We start from the raw sequence: 16,451 nt of genomic DNA, 5'->3' as shown, positions 1-16,451 counted from the left end.
AAGGTCAGGTCAAGGATATAATTTCTGCATTTCTTTATACCTCATTGCTCGACTCAGTACGAGACTATAGGATGATAAAACATTTTAGAGGAATGTTAAGTGGACAGAATTGATTTGATTTCTTCAGTTTTAGTTTTATTCATATAAATGAAAGAATCTCCTGTCAAATTGCTTCTCACCACAGTCTGGAGCAGATTTTACTGGTTAGAAGTTTTGTCTTTTGCAGCAGCACTGGATGGACATTGTCAAATAAGCAGATCTCATGCCTAGATTCCATTCCACATCATCCAGCTGACTGATAAACTCTGTTTCTAATTTGGATTTGCCATAATTTCATATTTCATTTTATTTTGTATTGCCCCTCCCCATCTCTTTACAATTCTCCATTTCTACAACAACCTGTTGGAAACTCTATTCCTCTGAGTGTGGTCTCTTTTGCACCATTCCTTCTCATTTACCGTTGGCACCTCCATCAACCACAGGGCAAGTAAATTAATTAAGCCCTGCTTCCTTGTTATTCCCCTCTCCTCTTTTAGATCAATCCTTGTACCTTGTGTATTTTTGTTCAAGCTTTTATTCAAAGCTTTTGATATTATCTTTTGAGCATGCATTGTCAACCACTGCCAGCATGTGGTTGGTAAATAACTGCCACCATCCTCCTTGTCTCTGGGTCTACAGATACTTGGTTTGAAGTTAGAGAATGAAACCACATGGTAATCTAAGTGAAGAGCTCTTGTGTTAAACAAAATGTAGCAATTGAGTACAAGCATAGACATTGTTACTAAGACTTTTGAAAGACCTAGGATAACAGGTTTGTCTCCTTCAAAATCCTAAGATGCTCTGCTTACTCATCCCAGTCCTAAAGACATAATCAGATAGCAGGAGTTAGTGCAGTCTTTTAACCTTTTTGGAAGCATTATAATATATGCCCCCTTGCGTTTTTACTGTTTCGTGTATATAACAACATTCATCACTACCAAACCTTCCCCCAAGTCTCTAGTTTCACAAATTCAGGTTCTCTGGAGGTTTTATGATGTAAGGTGTGTGACCTATATATAAATATGAATATCATTTATTTTAGAAATATAAACGGAAATTGATGGCAAACTCAGTAGGTCTGAATGCATCTGTGGAGAGAGAAAGAGTTAACATTTTGAGTTTGATATGACTCTTGTTCGAAGAAGTCATATTGGACTCAAAATGTTAATCTGGTTACTCTCTTAGCAGATGCTGTGAGATTTACTGAGTTTCTCCAGTATTTTCTGACTTTATTTCAGATTTTCAACATCTGCAGTATTTTAGTCTGATTTATTTTAGTTTTAGGATTTGAACTAGTGGCAATTAGATTTTGGTCTGTGTCAGAAGTGCTTAATGATTCACTTGTAGGTATTTCTCTAGCCATTGTGATTTATTTTTTAAACAAGTGATCGGGTTCCTGGTTTGTAATAGATTTTGTTTTCATTGGGAAATTTTTTTATGAGCAAATAAACAGTTGCGCATTATATTTATAGTTTAGAAGGTCTGAGATTGATTTTTTTTTTGACTGGGGAAACTTGTAAAGCTAGCTGAAAATGTCTAAACTCTGTTGAATGAGACTCAAGGAAGAAACAATCAAATTATCAAGACTGGGGAATTGAATCCATGGCTAAATCAAACCCCACTATATGATAGTGACCGAAATTCTCTGGTGTTTGAGTACTGGAAAGAATTGTAGTTGGAGTTAATGGGATTATAGTTTACTGTATGTTTCAAAGTTGTTAAACATGTATTATTTCTAAATGATTTGGTTTATTCTATTTTATCCTCACTTCTATTTCACAATAACCTCTGTCAATTGTTAACACCCATTCTGCAGCATTTTATTTATTCATTGCAGAATGTGGGCATCACTGTCTAGGCCAGCATTTATTGCTGATCCCTAATTGCCCAGAGGGTAGCTAAGAGTAAAATACAATGCATAAACGCACATGTGGGTCTGGAGTCACATGTAGGCCAAACCAGGTAAGGATGACAAATTTTCTTCCCTAACGCACATTAGTGAATCAGATGGGTTTTTCCCTGACAATTGCCAATGGTTTTATGGTCAACATTAGACCTTTAATTCCAGAATCTTTATTGAATTCAAACTCCATCGTCTGCCTTGGCATGATTTGAACTCAGATCCCCTGGAGCATTAGCTGAGTTTCTGTATTAATTGTCTAGTGATAGTACCACCAGGCCATTGCTTCCCCCTGCATAGTTGTGTTTCAGTGATCAATAACATTGTTAAAAGCAAAAACAACCTATCAAAACAGATTTAAGTCTGTTTTCTGGCTTGTTCTGGCTTCCCAACATAAGCTGGGATCATAACAATTTGACTATTCTTGCTGAACACCTTTTTTTGAACTTAGAAGATTTATAGATCTTTGGGTTGAGGTCTGTTAATCTTGATTCTGTCCTGGAGTCTGGAGGTCTGTAAAGTGTTCCTCTACTAGAGGGCATTTTCTGTCACATATGTCATTTATGGTGGATGCTACTTTTGCTGAACCAGACAATTGGTCCATGCCATCATTGGAAGATCCTTAATATCTGAATTTCATTTGCAACAGTCAGTTGCCCCATGACACCATCTGAGGAACCTTTAATCTCATGAGTTTTCTTCATGGAAGATGGCTGCTTTGTTTTTGCAATATTGTGTATTTCTGAGCAAACAATTTTTTCTTGGAATTTCAGTGTCCAGTAGTTTTATTTCTTGAACTATCCTGAATCCGTGGATATTGGCCATCCCACTTCAGTGGTGGCTTCTACAGAGTCTTCTGCAGCCCATCTTCAACATGTGTAAGTAAATCTTTATTCTCAATTTGGCAGCCAACAGCGCTGAAGCATGTAGACTCTGTACTTTAACTTGTTGATTAGGTTGGATGTTTACATCCTACCTTGTAATGTGTTATTGTTTGAATAAACTCAGTTAAAGATTAATCAACAAACTGAAATGCATCCTGTTGCTCATTATCTATCTCATCATCAAATCTTCTCATAATCATTGCTCATTTATGTCATTTTAATTTTCTACAGTGATGATAGGAGTGGATATAACTTCTGAGAACCTCGTGCAATTGCAGATTTTCATCCTGTTGATTATGTGAAAATGTTCTTCTATGCAAATATAGGTAATCCTATGTATTCTGTCTTCTTCCTGGGTCTTGGAAGGCTAATCAAATCTTCTACTGCTTGCCCTTTGATTGATTTTTCAGTAACCATTGTTCAATAACTAACATTTCCTGGATCTGTGTTTCCATAACTGGGTATTTCTTGACTGTTGTTGCCGAATTGAAATCACTTTAAATTGGTCTGAGATTACTGGCTGTCTTTTGTTCTGTTCAATAGACAATAGACAATAGGTGCAGGAGTAGGCCATTCAGCCCTTCGAGCCAGCAGTACTATTCATTATGATCAAGGCTGATCATCCATAATCAGTATCCTGTTCCTGCCTTATCCCCATAGCCCTTGATTCCACTATCTCTAAGAGCTCTATCCATTTCTTTCTTGAAAGTATCCAGAGACTTGGCCTCCCCTGCCCTCTGGTGCAGAACATTCCATATATCCATCACTCTCTGGGTGAAGAAGTTTCTTCTCAACTCTGTTCTAAATGACGTAACCCTTATTTTAAACTGTGTCCTCTGCTTCTGGACTCACCCATCAGCGTAAACATGCTTCTTGCCTCCAGAGTGTCCAATCCATTAATAATTTTATACGTCTCAAACAGATCCCCACTCATCCTTCTAAACTCAAGGCAATCTCAGTCGCTCCAATCTTTCAACATATAATAGTCTTGCCATTCCGGGAATTGACCTCGTGAACCTACGCTGCACTCCCTCAATAGCCAGAATGTCTTTCCTCAAATTCAATGTCTGTAATAACTAGTTGAATTCCTTCTGTCATTTAAGTTGAGTTGTGATCATAGTCAGGAATGAGAATTATTGATTGTGAAGTACATATACATTGTCTAGTCTCTTATACTACTTCTTTTGCAGAGTTGCTTAGAGTAATCTCTAATCTTAAATGGTAGAGGCAAAATTGCCATAGTCCCTAAGGACTATAATGTTGCTGTCTTATTAGACAGAGACATCTGGTGGTGAGTTTAATCTAAGGGCCACTATGCTTCAGGCAAGGGGATGAACTCGAGAAAGAGAGACCTTCATGGCAATCTGGTGATTCCAATAGCATGGGTTCTTTTCCAGCACCAATTGATGTCTTAAGTGGTAAGTCTGCTGGATCATGGAGTTGCAGGTTAAAAATCACGCAACACCATGTTATAGTCCAACAGGTTTATTTGGAAGCACTAGCTTTCGGAGCGCTGCTCCTTCATCAGGTGGTTGTGGAGTATACGATTGTAGGACACAGAATTTATAGCAAACGTTTACAGTGTGATGTAACTGAAATTATGCGTTGAAAAAGACCTGGATTGTTTGTTAAGTCTCTCATCTTTTACAATTGGCACATTGGTTTCAGTTCTTTCATTTGTATATCCCAGAACTTTCTTAAAGTTACATTCTCAGGTGAACTTTAACAATAGGTGCCATGTTGGGCCAGATAATGCATTGAAAGTGTGAGGTGCCCTGTGTGAGGCTGTATGTGTCCCAATGTTCAGACTGATTCTAATCTAAAAAAGGGGATTTCCAGAATCTTACAGATTCATGCAGTTTTTGAGCAAAATAAAATACATTACTACAAGTACAAATTCATCCCAAAAACTTATATGTGTGTGTGTGTGTGTGTGGCGGGGGGGGAGTGATTTGAGTGTCTGTGAGAGAGTGTGTGTATGTGTAGGAGTGTGAGTGTGAGTGTAAAGGCGTATAAGTCTGTGAGAGGGTGTGTGTGTGTTTGGTGTGCAGTGGGTTTACCTGTAGTGTGATATTAACCCAATGTTCCGGTTGAGGCCGTCCCCATGAATACTGAACTTGACTCTCAGCCACTTTGTGTTGTTGCCTGTCCCGAAGTCCACCTTGGAGGATGATCACTTGAAGGTCCAAGGTCAAATGTCCTGGACTGCTGAAGTGTTCTCCAACTGGGTGATTGTTGTGTGGAATCCAAATCATCACCTTTGCAGGTTCTCAGCAATGTTTCTTCACTGGGTCAAATATAAACGTATGTCTGATTTAGTACCTAGTCTGGAGTCAATTATGTATCTTAAAAACTGTTTTCTCCAAGATAGTCCATTTTGAAATTAAATCTTTCTGGCAATTTAACTTCTCCTGTCAACGTTTCCAAATATGATTATTTATTCTCCTTATTTTAAAGCTTTTCAATTATGTAGTGACTTAATGCTGCTTTGCTCATGTTACTGTAAAGGCTTTTAATTTGGCAGTATATCAGATTTATTCTCTTTTGGTAGAAGAGTTTTATGTTTTTTTCTTGTCTTACTTGCTTTTCGCTGAACAATATAACAAAGCTACTTCCATGCACTCCTTACTGCAGAATTTTCTCATGCTTTTGAAGTCAAAGTATACCTTCTGCAGCTAGAAAGGTTGTTTCCTGGCTCTTGTGGCTACAATGGAGATTTATTGTGTACTGCAGCTAAAGTAGAGTGTTCCTACATTTGTGTGCCCAAAATAGATCATTTCCCAACTTTCTTAGCCTAATAAATAATTTTGATCTTCTTCCCCGACTTTAACAAATTTATCCTGCTGCTTTTGGCCTTAATGATGAATCGCATTCTCTAGGCAGTTTTGAAACAGTCAATTCATGGTGTCCATCATGATTCTAATATTACTTAGTGCCTTTCAATTTTAGTAAAGATTCCAGTTCAACCTTACAGTTTCCCCAAATTAATTCTGATTTTTGCAACCTTAATAAATTCTTCATGCCTTAACTGTAACCTCAATTATGGATCTCCAACTCCGATTGTGGTCTCAATTGTCTCCTTACTTTCTTCCAGTTAGATTCTGTTGGTTTAGCCTTCAAGATGGACCCTTTATTGCTGTAATTTTGTCATTGAGGCATTGAAATTGGTTTAAACTACTTCTACTCCCTTCTGTTCAGGACATCTCCTCTAGTCCATCAGGACCCTTATGCAATCTGTAACTTTCAAGTGTGACTAGTGTGCCAATTCCATGTAGCTTCAAGCTCACACTTGCTTCAGTGTTTCTGAACAGGTCTGAACTATACTTATGTTTGATCGTATCATTTGCCTTGTAGAGGCTTGCCGCAAGTTTGTTGCTGCAGGCTGCTTGAGTATCCAACTGCTTGGGTTGTTGACTATCTGCCAAGTCACTCTTAAAATTGTAACTGGAAATTTCTTCTTGGTTTGCTGGAATTTACTCTGCACAGCTAAATTGAATTCCAATCCATACCTCTGCCTCATGTCCTATGAGCATGTAGTGCTGACTGTTGTGTGCATGTAGTTGTGTAAATAGCTGCTACTATCCTTTTCTGACGGTTCTACAGATAAAATTGGGTACAACTTTCTTCGTAAGATAGACATTGGTAGTAAGATTATTGAGAGACCTATCATAACAGATTTCCCCCTTTGAGTTCCTACTATAGACTGCCTTTCCCCATCTTTATGACATCTTTCATATTGACTGAGCTTAATACAGTCTTCAGAATTATCCCTTTCAGAAGCAATCTCTTATGAATATCACCTTTAGCTCAGCACCCATTTCCTTGATTACTCCCCTGCCATGCAGACAGTTTTTTTATGGATATTTCATTGAAAGAAATATTTTTTATAAAATTACAAGAAAATTTACAACACCAACAAACCAACAAGAGAAAAAAAACTCCATATGTACATAGCAGCAAAGGAGAAAAATAAAACAGCAACACAACAAAACAAAATAGACAGATCAATAAAGTTAATTAATAAATAAATAAAACAGCTCAACACAACAAAATGTTAGCTCCCAACCTCCAAGAGCCCAAAGTATTACAGACAAATTTATTTGAAATTCTTCCTTCAAGAACATCAAGTACACTGGATCAGACTGTCATGGCAACACAAAAGCCCTCATTAAAATGGCAGATAAATCTACATTCAAATAGTCCAGAGAGGGCTATCATATCCTAAAAAAATGTTCAGTTTTCCGGTGTACCATATTCATAAAAAAAGTCCAGAGGAATATGTTCGATGATAAGCATATGCCAACCCAACACACCCAGGGCGGGGGGAGTGGATTCAGAGATCCAACACATTAGTATGTTTTTTCTTGCACAGAAACTAAGAATATTAAAAGTTTTTTTCCCACGACCATCCAGACAAGACAATTGGGTAGACCCTGGAGAAGAATGATAGGGTCCATTTTAACATTGGCCCCCATGACCCTCTCTATGACTCCTGCCACAGCACTTCAGTATGTATGGGGCCCATGGGAAGACCATAATTAATGAGTGAGAATGCCAATGCTTGTTTTACACTTAGGACATAATGAAGAAACTCCCACCTTAAATTTTGAGAGATGGTCTGGGGCCAGATGGATGTATGCAAAATCTTTAGCTGCATGGCATGAGTCCTAATACAGATCGAAATCTTCCTCATATTCTTGCAAATGTCCCTCCATGTCTCCGTAGAGATCTCAACCCCTAATTCTCTCTCCCAGATCCCACAGAGCAGCTCAATGTCTTCTGAAAGATCACCCCCCAACATATGATAAAAAGTACAAATAGAGAGAGTACTTTTCGCATGAAGCACCCTCTTCTCCATAACAGATTTCCAGGAGTCGGTCAAAAGCATGGTCCCTTTTTGAAAAAAATCCCTGACCTGAAAAAAGTGCAAAAGGTCTCTGCTAGCTAAATCATATTTACAGATTTTTTTTTGGTCAAAGGACATCATTATTTCACCTTCAAATAAATCGCCCAAACAAGAGATTCCCCCTAGCTGCCTAGAGCTTAAATCCAGATTCCATTATCCTCAGCTGAAAACCCGGCATATCTGCTATAGGGGTAAGAAAGGACGTTTTGGGTGTATTACTCTCCTGCTGTTGCATTTCCGTCCATGCCTTAACAATATTAATAATTATCGGATTATGGCAATATTCCGTGACCGTCTTCAATTTATCTAAAAACAGCAGGCTAATGAGGGGACATTTTGCTTGGGAGGCCTCAATATCCAGCCACATTGATGCTGGGTCTTAACTGAGATCTTTAATATCCAGGAAATCTTCCACCATAAGGCAACTGTAATTTACATAGGTTGTTAAGAGGTCGCCTGCGGCGCCAAATAAAGGAACTAAACCATCCATTATGTTTCTGGAATGTTTGCCTCAGAAGAATTAAGGGGAGCATTCATATAGGATGTAACAAATGGGGGAGAACATTAATTTTGATAAGAGCTACCCGGCCTAGCCAGGATATTGGAAGAGCTTCCCATCGCTGAAGACCTTGCTTAATCCTGTCGAGCAAATGGGCAAAATTGGCCTTAAACAACCGATCAAAGACAGGAGTAACAAAGATGCCTAAATAAAGAAAACTCTCCTGTGACCATTTAAAGGGGAACCGTGATTCACCGTCCAACTCAAATACTCTCCCAAGACCCCCACCCCACCCCGCCCAATGGCAGAGCTTCCATTTTTGAGAAATTAATCTTATAACCTGAAAAGGAGCCAAATGAATTGATACATTGTATCAGATGGTGTACAGAAACCACTGGATTTGATAGAAAAGCAAGAGCATCATCTGCATATAATGAGATTTTATGTGATATAGATCCTACTTTCAGGCTATCTATTTTAAGATCTCTATGGATCGCTTCTGCCAGTGGCTTAATCACCAATGTAAACAGTAATGGCAACCTTGCCTACTCCCTCTACAGGTATTAAAATTACTAGACCTCACACCATTGGTGAGAACCGCCGCCAGAGGATCAGCATAAAGTGCCCTCACCCATCTAATAAAAACCTTCCCAGCCCAAATCGCTCAAAGGTATAAATAGGATATGGCCACTCGACCCAATCTGGATCTAAGGAGACACTAATCCCTGAACCGACTGCTTTGACAAGCTTGAATCATAATCAGCAACCTCCTGACATTATTAGAGGATCTACGGCCTTTTATGAAATCAGTCTAGTCTGGCACGGTGGCTCAGTAGTTAGCACTGCTGCCTTACAGCACCAGGGACCCGGGTTCAATTCTCGCCTCGGGTGACTGTCTGTGTGGAGTTTGCACATTCTCCCCGTGTCTGCGTGGGTTTCCTCCAGGTGCTCCGGTTTCCTCCCATAGTCCAAAAATGTGCAGGTTAGGTGAATTGTCCATAGTGTTAGGTGCATTAATTAGGGGTAAATGTAGGGGAATGGGTCTAGGTGGGTTGCTCTTTGGAGGATCGGTGTGAACTTGTTGAGCCGAAAGGCCTGTTTCCACACTGTATGGTATCTAATCCTTAACAATAAAAGGCAGTACAGTTTCCAATTTTAATGCAAAACCCTTAGACAACAGTTTAAAACCAGAGTTCAAAAATGAGATGGGCCTACAGGAGTCACATTCTTCTGGAGTTGTCCTTTCTGGATGTAGGTTTGCTCGCTGAGCTGGAATGTTCATTTCCAGACTTTTCGTCACCCTACTAGGTAACATCTTGAGTGGACCTCCAGGCGAAGCTTTGTTGATAATTCCTGCTTCTTATTTATATGTTTGGGTTTCTTTGGGTTGGCGCTGTCATTTCCTGTGGTGACATCATTTCTTGTGGTGACGTCATTTCCTGCTCCTTTTCTCAGGGGGTGGCAGATGGGGTCTAACTCGATGTGTTTGTTAATAGAGTTCCAGTTGGAATGCTGTGCTTCTAGAAATTCTCGCGTGTGTCTCTGTTTGGTATGTCCGAGGATGGATGTGTTGTCCCAGTCGAAGTGGTGTCCTTCCTCATCTGTATGTAAGGATACTAGTGAGAGTGGGTCATGTCTTTTTGTGGCTAGTTGGTGACATGTATCCTGGTGACTAGTTTTCTGCCTGTTTATCCAATGTAATGTTTGTTACAGTCCTTGCGTTGTATTTTGTAAATAACATTAGTTTTGCTTGTTGTCTGTATAGGGTCTTTCAAGTTCATTAGCTGCTGTTTTAGTGTGTTGGTGGGTTTATGGGCTACCATGATGCCAAGAGGTCTGAGTCGTCTGGCAGTCATTTCTGAAATGTCTTTGATGTAGGGGAGAGTGTCTAGGGTTTCAGGACATGTTTTGTTTGCTTGTTTGGATTTGTTGCTGAGAAATCTGTGGACCGTGTTCATTGGGTACTTGTTCATTTTGAATATACTGCATAGGTGATTTTCCTCTGCTCTGCATAGTTCCTCTGTGCTGCAGTGTGTGTGGCTCATTGGAGTAATGTTCTGATGCAGCTTCATTTGTGGATATTGGGGTGATTGCTTCTGTAGTTCAATATTCAGTCCATATGTGTTGTTTTCCTGTAGACGCTGATTTGAAGTTCCCTATTGGCTGTTCGCTCTACTGTGACATCTAGGAATGGCAGTTATCGTCGCAGAAGTGTCCAATTGCTCAGGTGAGGGTCCTGTATGTTGGAACTTGTCGGAGCCTTTACCTTTTGTCATGTTTCTTTAATCAAGCAGACTTTATCACAGAACTTGTATACATTTTAAGAGTCCAAAAGCTCTTTAAATACCGAATTTTTATAGAATTAATTTAATTGTGGAGGTGAGAGTCCTACTTTGCCTGAACTGAGATGCAGACCTCTCAGATCACCGCCATCTTAGATCCCTCGAGACAGAGATGTGTTCTATGCTAGAAATGTGATTAAAAGCAGGTTGGTTTTGTCTTTCATATATGTTTACTCAACTCATTGACAATAACATCTGAGTTGTGTACTTACAGAACTCAGTATTAGCAACATTTACATTATGTACTTATTGCATCTTGTATTGATAATTCAAGGCTAATATATTTACAGCACATAACATCAATAATGCATGGGCTACGTAATTACAGAATTTGTTATTAACAGCACATGAACTATGTATCTACAGCAGTCACCATCAGTCACATAATGTTTATGTACTTAATAACATTTAGTTTCTGCACTTCAGTCACTCAGTTTCAGAATTTGTTTCAGATTATGCTTTGTTTCAGTAACACCATTGAAACGATGTCATATGTGAATTAGCACTTGAGCATTGAAAATGTTTCTGTGCAATTACTTTTATCACAATTTTAATGTAAAAGTAACCCATGGGATTAAAAATAGCTATTGTAGCATGGATTTTCACCACTGCTCATCCTGTTGTATGAGTTAGTTGGACTCTTGATCATCAGAAGATAAATTTGCTGCTACCATTCTCATTTTAGATTGAGATCACCTCAGCCTGGATTGTCATCAGAAATCGAGGAAAACCACTAAGCAATCGAATGAGAGGAGTTTTTGTCTGAAACAATAAGTAGCTTATTGCATATTAACTATTAGATACAAGTTACATTAATCTTGTTATAACATGGGGTAAACTCTCCTGCTTAATTTAAAACCAGCAACATAGAAAAGATTTCTCCTGTGCAGTAATCTCTAAAAAATCAAGAGGCCAAGAACTATGTAAAGTAAAATTAACAACTTTACTTCTTAAAATAGATAATAATCAACTAACCGCTATTTACAATTTCTTTCTCCAACCTATCTGTTATCTTCCCTTCCCTAATACTAGTCTGATAAAACTATCGATTAAGATTTACAAAACAACTCTTCTTATCTCAAAACCTGGCAGCTCTAGGTTCTTGTTTTTGTTTCCTATGTCTTCTTTTCTCCTTGTTAGGAATTTCTGCATCACAGGATACTGATTGAAAAGGTGCTTTTAAGGGAGAGCTGTTTTCAAGCAGACTGTTTACATGTTGGGCTGTGGCAGTTCTCCTCTCAACTGTTCAATTTTCCCCAGTCTTATACCCCAGAGCACCGGATTGTGTCATTGGCTTTTAAGATTGTCAATATACTCAAGTCAATCTTGATTGGAGTTTGATATGTTTCAGGTATAATTTAAACTGAGAGGTTAATTTGAATTTATTTGTGTCTCCAAACAACAAACTAATCGAGTGGTTCGACTCAGTATTACATTGTTACCATTTTTTAGTACAATTGGTGCTGGGTCTGGTAGTTCTGCTGCTTTTAACTCTCTTCAAGGTATATCCACATCTTCATAACACCTCCCCCGCAAAGAAAAAATGAACCATAATGTGAAAAGGTGGCTTCATTTTCTTTCTCTACGTTTTAAACACATTATCCTAACATACAGATAACTTTAATATAAGTTCACCTTAATCTCTTCCTGTGTATATATACATAAAACATTAAATGAAGACAAATCTCATCTAAATTCTATCAATTAAATCCGCGATAATGCATCTGCGATTACATTCTTCCGACCCGCAACATGTATGATTTTTAAATTAAAAGTCTGTAACATAAGACTCCAATGAAATAGTCTCATTTTCTTATCTTTAAAATATTCTAAGACTTCTGCCAAATGTCTTCAAGGTATACCCACATCTTCAAAACAATATGATCGAAATTGTTACTAAGACATGAGAAGACCTAGATCCACATCTGTGCTCTCCCTCCCCAGGCCCATATGACATCATCAGATTGTGTGAAATTCCTCAATATTAACCCTTACATTACCAAATACCTAATACAACATTTGCAGTCAAGGAAGTTTATGCCAACATGTTGCACCCTTACCTTAACTTTTGTGAAGCCTAACAGAGTCATAGAGATGTATAACATGGAAACAGACCCTTGAGACCAACTGCTCCATGCTGACCAGGCATCCTAAATTAATCTAGTCCAATTTGCCAGCATTTGGCCCATTTCCCTTGAACCCTTCCTATTCATATACCCATCCATTTTAAATGTTGTAATTATACCAGCCTCCACCACTTCCTCTGACAGCTCATTGCATACAATGCACCACTCTCTGCATGAAAAGGTTGCCCTTTAGGTCCCTTTTAAATCTTTCCCCTCTCACCTTAAACCTATGCCCTCTAGTTTTGGACTCCATTACCCTGGGGAAAAGACCTTGGTATTCAATCTATCCATGCTCCTCATTAATTTGTAAACTTCCATAAGATCACCCCTCAGCCTCCAAATTCCAGGGGAGACAGCCCCAGCCCATTCAGCCTCCCCTGATAACTCAAACTCTCCAACCCTGGCAACATCCTTGTAAATCTTTTCTGAATCCTTTCAAGTTTCACAACATCTTTCCTATAGTAGGGAAACCATAATTGCATGCAATATTGCAAAAGTGGTCTAACCAATGTGCTGTAAAGCTGCAAAAAGACATCCCAACTCCTATACTCTATGCACTGACCAATAAAAGCAAGCACTGTCATAAGTAAAATTCCTACAGTGTGGAAGCAGGGCATTTGGCATATTGGGTCCACACCGTCCTTCCGAAGAGCAGCCCGCCCAGACTCCCTACTCTATCCCTGTAACCCTGCACACCACAGAGCAATTGGTATGGCCAATCCACCTAACCTGCACATCTTTGGACAGAGGGAGGAAACCGGAGCACCCAAAGGATACTCACACAGACATGGAGAGCACGTGCAAACTTCAGGTAAGCAGCTGCCTGAGGCTGAAATTAAGAATGGGTCCCTGGTCCTATGATGCGGCAGTGCTAACCACTGAGCACCGTAGAACATAGAACATAGAACATTACAGCACAGTACAGGCCCTTTGGCTCTCGATGTTGCGCCGACCTGTGAAACCAATCTAAAGCCCATCTAACCATTCTATTATTATCCAATGACCATTTAAATGCCCTTAATGTTGACGAGTTCACATCAGTTGCAGGCAGGGCATTCCACACCCTTACAACTCTGTGAGTAAAGAACCTACCTCTGACATCTGTTCTATATCTATTACCCCTCTATTTAAAGTTATGGTCCTTCATCCAAGGAAAAAGGTTCTTATTGTTCATCCTATCTAATCCTCTGATCATCTTGTATGCCTCTATTAAGTCACCTCTTAACCTTCTTCTAACGACAACAGCCTCAAGTCCCTCAGCCTTTCCTCATAAGACCATCCCTCCATACCAGTTAATATCCTGGTAAATCTCCTTTGCACCCTTTCCACATCCTTCCTATAATGCGGTGACCAGAAGTGTACACACTACTCCAAGTGCAGCTGCACCAGAGTTTTATTCAGCTGTAACATGATGTCATGGCTCTGAAACTCAATCCCTCTACCAATAAAAGCTAACACACCATATGCTTTCTTAACAACCCTATCAACCTAGGTGGCAACTTTCAGGGATTGATGCACATTGACACTGAGATCTCTCTGCTCATCTACACTGCCAAGAATCTTACCATTAGCCCATGTCAGGACAAACTTATCTGGTTCACTAATGTCCTTTAGGGAAGGAAACTGCCATCCTGGTTTGGTCTACATATGACTCCAGATCCACAACAATGCCTTCTGGGCAATGCATGTGTGACTGGAGGCCAGTGTCCAGTGGCTTACCACAGGGGTCAGTGTTGGGTCCCTTATTTGTTTGTCATATATAATATAAACAATGCAGGAAAGAATGTGAGGGTTGTGGGGGACACGGAAAGGGGAGAGAGAGAGAGAAGGAAAGAGAGAGAGTGAAATGTTTGTGAATGATAAGACACAGGATTGACCCAATGGTTGACAGTGAGGAGGAAGCCCTTAGGTTACTGAAAGCTATAAGCAGCTTGGTCAAATGGGCATACCGATGGCAGATAGAACTTAATTGTGAAAAAGGTGAGATGAGGCACTTTGGAAGAAGGAACAAGACAAGAGAATATCCAATAAATGGCAGGATACTAGAAAGCCCAGAGGAACAACGGGATTTCAGGGTGCTTGCCCACAAGTCCTAGAAGGCAACAGGGCAGTAGCAGTTAAGGCAGCATACACCTTCATCAGTCATGGCATAAATTATAAGAGCAGCAAGCTGTACAAATCTTTGGTTAGGCTACACCTGGAGTACTGTGTGCAAGTCTGGTCACTGCATTTTGATACAGATATGACTGCACTGGCGATTCACTAGAATGTTATTTCGGATGGAGCAGCTTAGCTATGGAGAGAGACTAGATAATCTTGGGCTGAGTGTTTTGTTTGGAGTAACGAAGGTTGCAAGTACACCTGATCAAGGTGTATAAGACTATGAGAGGCACGGACAGGGTGGATAGAAAACAGCTATTCTCCTTAGTTATAGGGTCATTAACAGTAGAGCATAACTTAAAGATGAAATGCAGGTCATTTAGTAGGGAGTGAGGAAAAGCTTTCTCTTACTAAGGATAGTGAGGGTCTGGAATGTCTGGAATTACTTGGGAGGATATTTGAAGCAGGAAAACTCAAAGAACTTGGATGAGCACCTGACATGTTATAATATTCAAGGTCATGGGTCAAGTGCTGGAATATGGGACTAATGTAGATTTAACACAAAATTGATAGGCCAAAAGGCCTGTTTTATACTGTATGATTTTATGACTCCGTAGCAGTGGATGCACAGTCCTTTTTTGGACATGAAGGGAATTAAATGACATGGGCAAAGGCAGAAAAATGTAGCGGAAGTGAAAAATCAGACATATTACTGTTGCAAAAGAGCTGTGGCATTTTCTTCACTCAGGCCACGTTGAGTCACAGGAGTGCGCACTGGCTTCACAGAAATAACCTTGGATGAGCAATAAATGTTGATATTGTTAGCTACACTCATCAGGCGAATACAAACAAAAAGGCAAAAAAAAAATTCTTGACTCAAATGACAATTAACTGTTCTGGGACTTGTCAATGAACCAAGTTGCATATCCAACCTGTAAAAGATGACTGACTGAGGAAATTGCAAATAATAAATAACTAGCTATCAGGCCAGCTTGAAACTAAGGTGACCAGAGGGTTCCCAATTTCCTTATTTACAAGAAAGTAATCTTTTAATTAGCTATGATCGCTTTTGGTCTGAAAATACTGGGAACTCCCAGTATGCATGCAACTCCTAAGATTGCATTAAATCTTGAAACACCACTCTTAATATCTTTTTGGGAAGGGGGCAGGGTGTTATTGGCAGAGCGAGTGTTAATCGTTGACCAGAAACTGAATTGGACTAGCTATATAAATGCTGCAATACCATTGGTATGTTGGTCTGAGATATGAATCTCATTCTCTGCGGTAAAGACTTGGGTTCAAGTCCCACTTGTTCCTGAGGTGTGTCCTAACATATCTGAAGAGGTTGATGTGAAAAACAAATCTATAAATTCTGTGGCTCCAAGTGCAAGTCAGAGGTAGGAATCCTGTAGAGAGTACCTCATCTTGAAACAATTTTTCTTGTTTCAATGCAGTTTGTGTTCAGGGGGTCCCACATTGCGAATAGATTCTGTTCCTCAATCTATTCGCAAGTCGATTTGTACATAAATTGGAATATAATACAGGACAATATAATGCAGACAATATAATCCTGTAAGTGCAGGAAATCCGTATATTGGGTTAAGCCCCTGTGTAGGATCGCATTCATAAGTACGATCATTCAGAAGTTGGATGTT

At 39.5% G+C, this 16,451-nt stretch overlaps 1 long non-coding RNA gene across 1 annotated transcript in view; it reads left to right on the top strand.

Moving 5' to 3' along the window:
* LOC140482831 (uncharacterized) overlaps positions 1–2,813 on the top strand; it is a 44,448-nt gene extending 41,635 nt beyond the window's left edge. Inside the window, exon 3 of the long non-coding RNA XR_011961798.1 lies at positions 2,713–2,813. This is a non-coding gene — a long non-coding RNA (uncharacterized lncRNA). The remainder of the gene's footprint in view (positions 1–2,712) is intronic.
* The last annotated feature ends 13,638 nt before the right edge of the window (positions 2,814–16,451 follow it).

Source organism: Chiloscyllium punctatum, chromosome 11 (assembly GCF_047496795.1).
Source record: "Chiloscyllium punctatum isolate Juve2018m chromosome 11, sChiPun1.3, whole genome shotgun sequence".
Lineage (NCBI taxonomy): Eukaryota > Metazoa > Chordata > Chondrichthyes > Orectolobiformes > Hemiscylliidae > Chiloscyllium > Chiloscyllium punctatum.
This window is presented reverse-complemented; position numbering and strand designations above follow the sequence as displayed.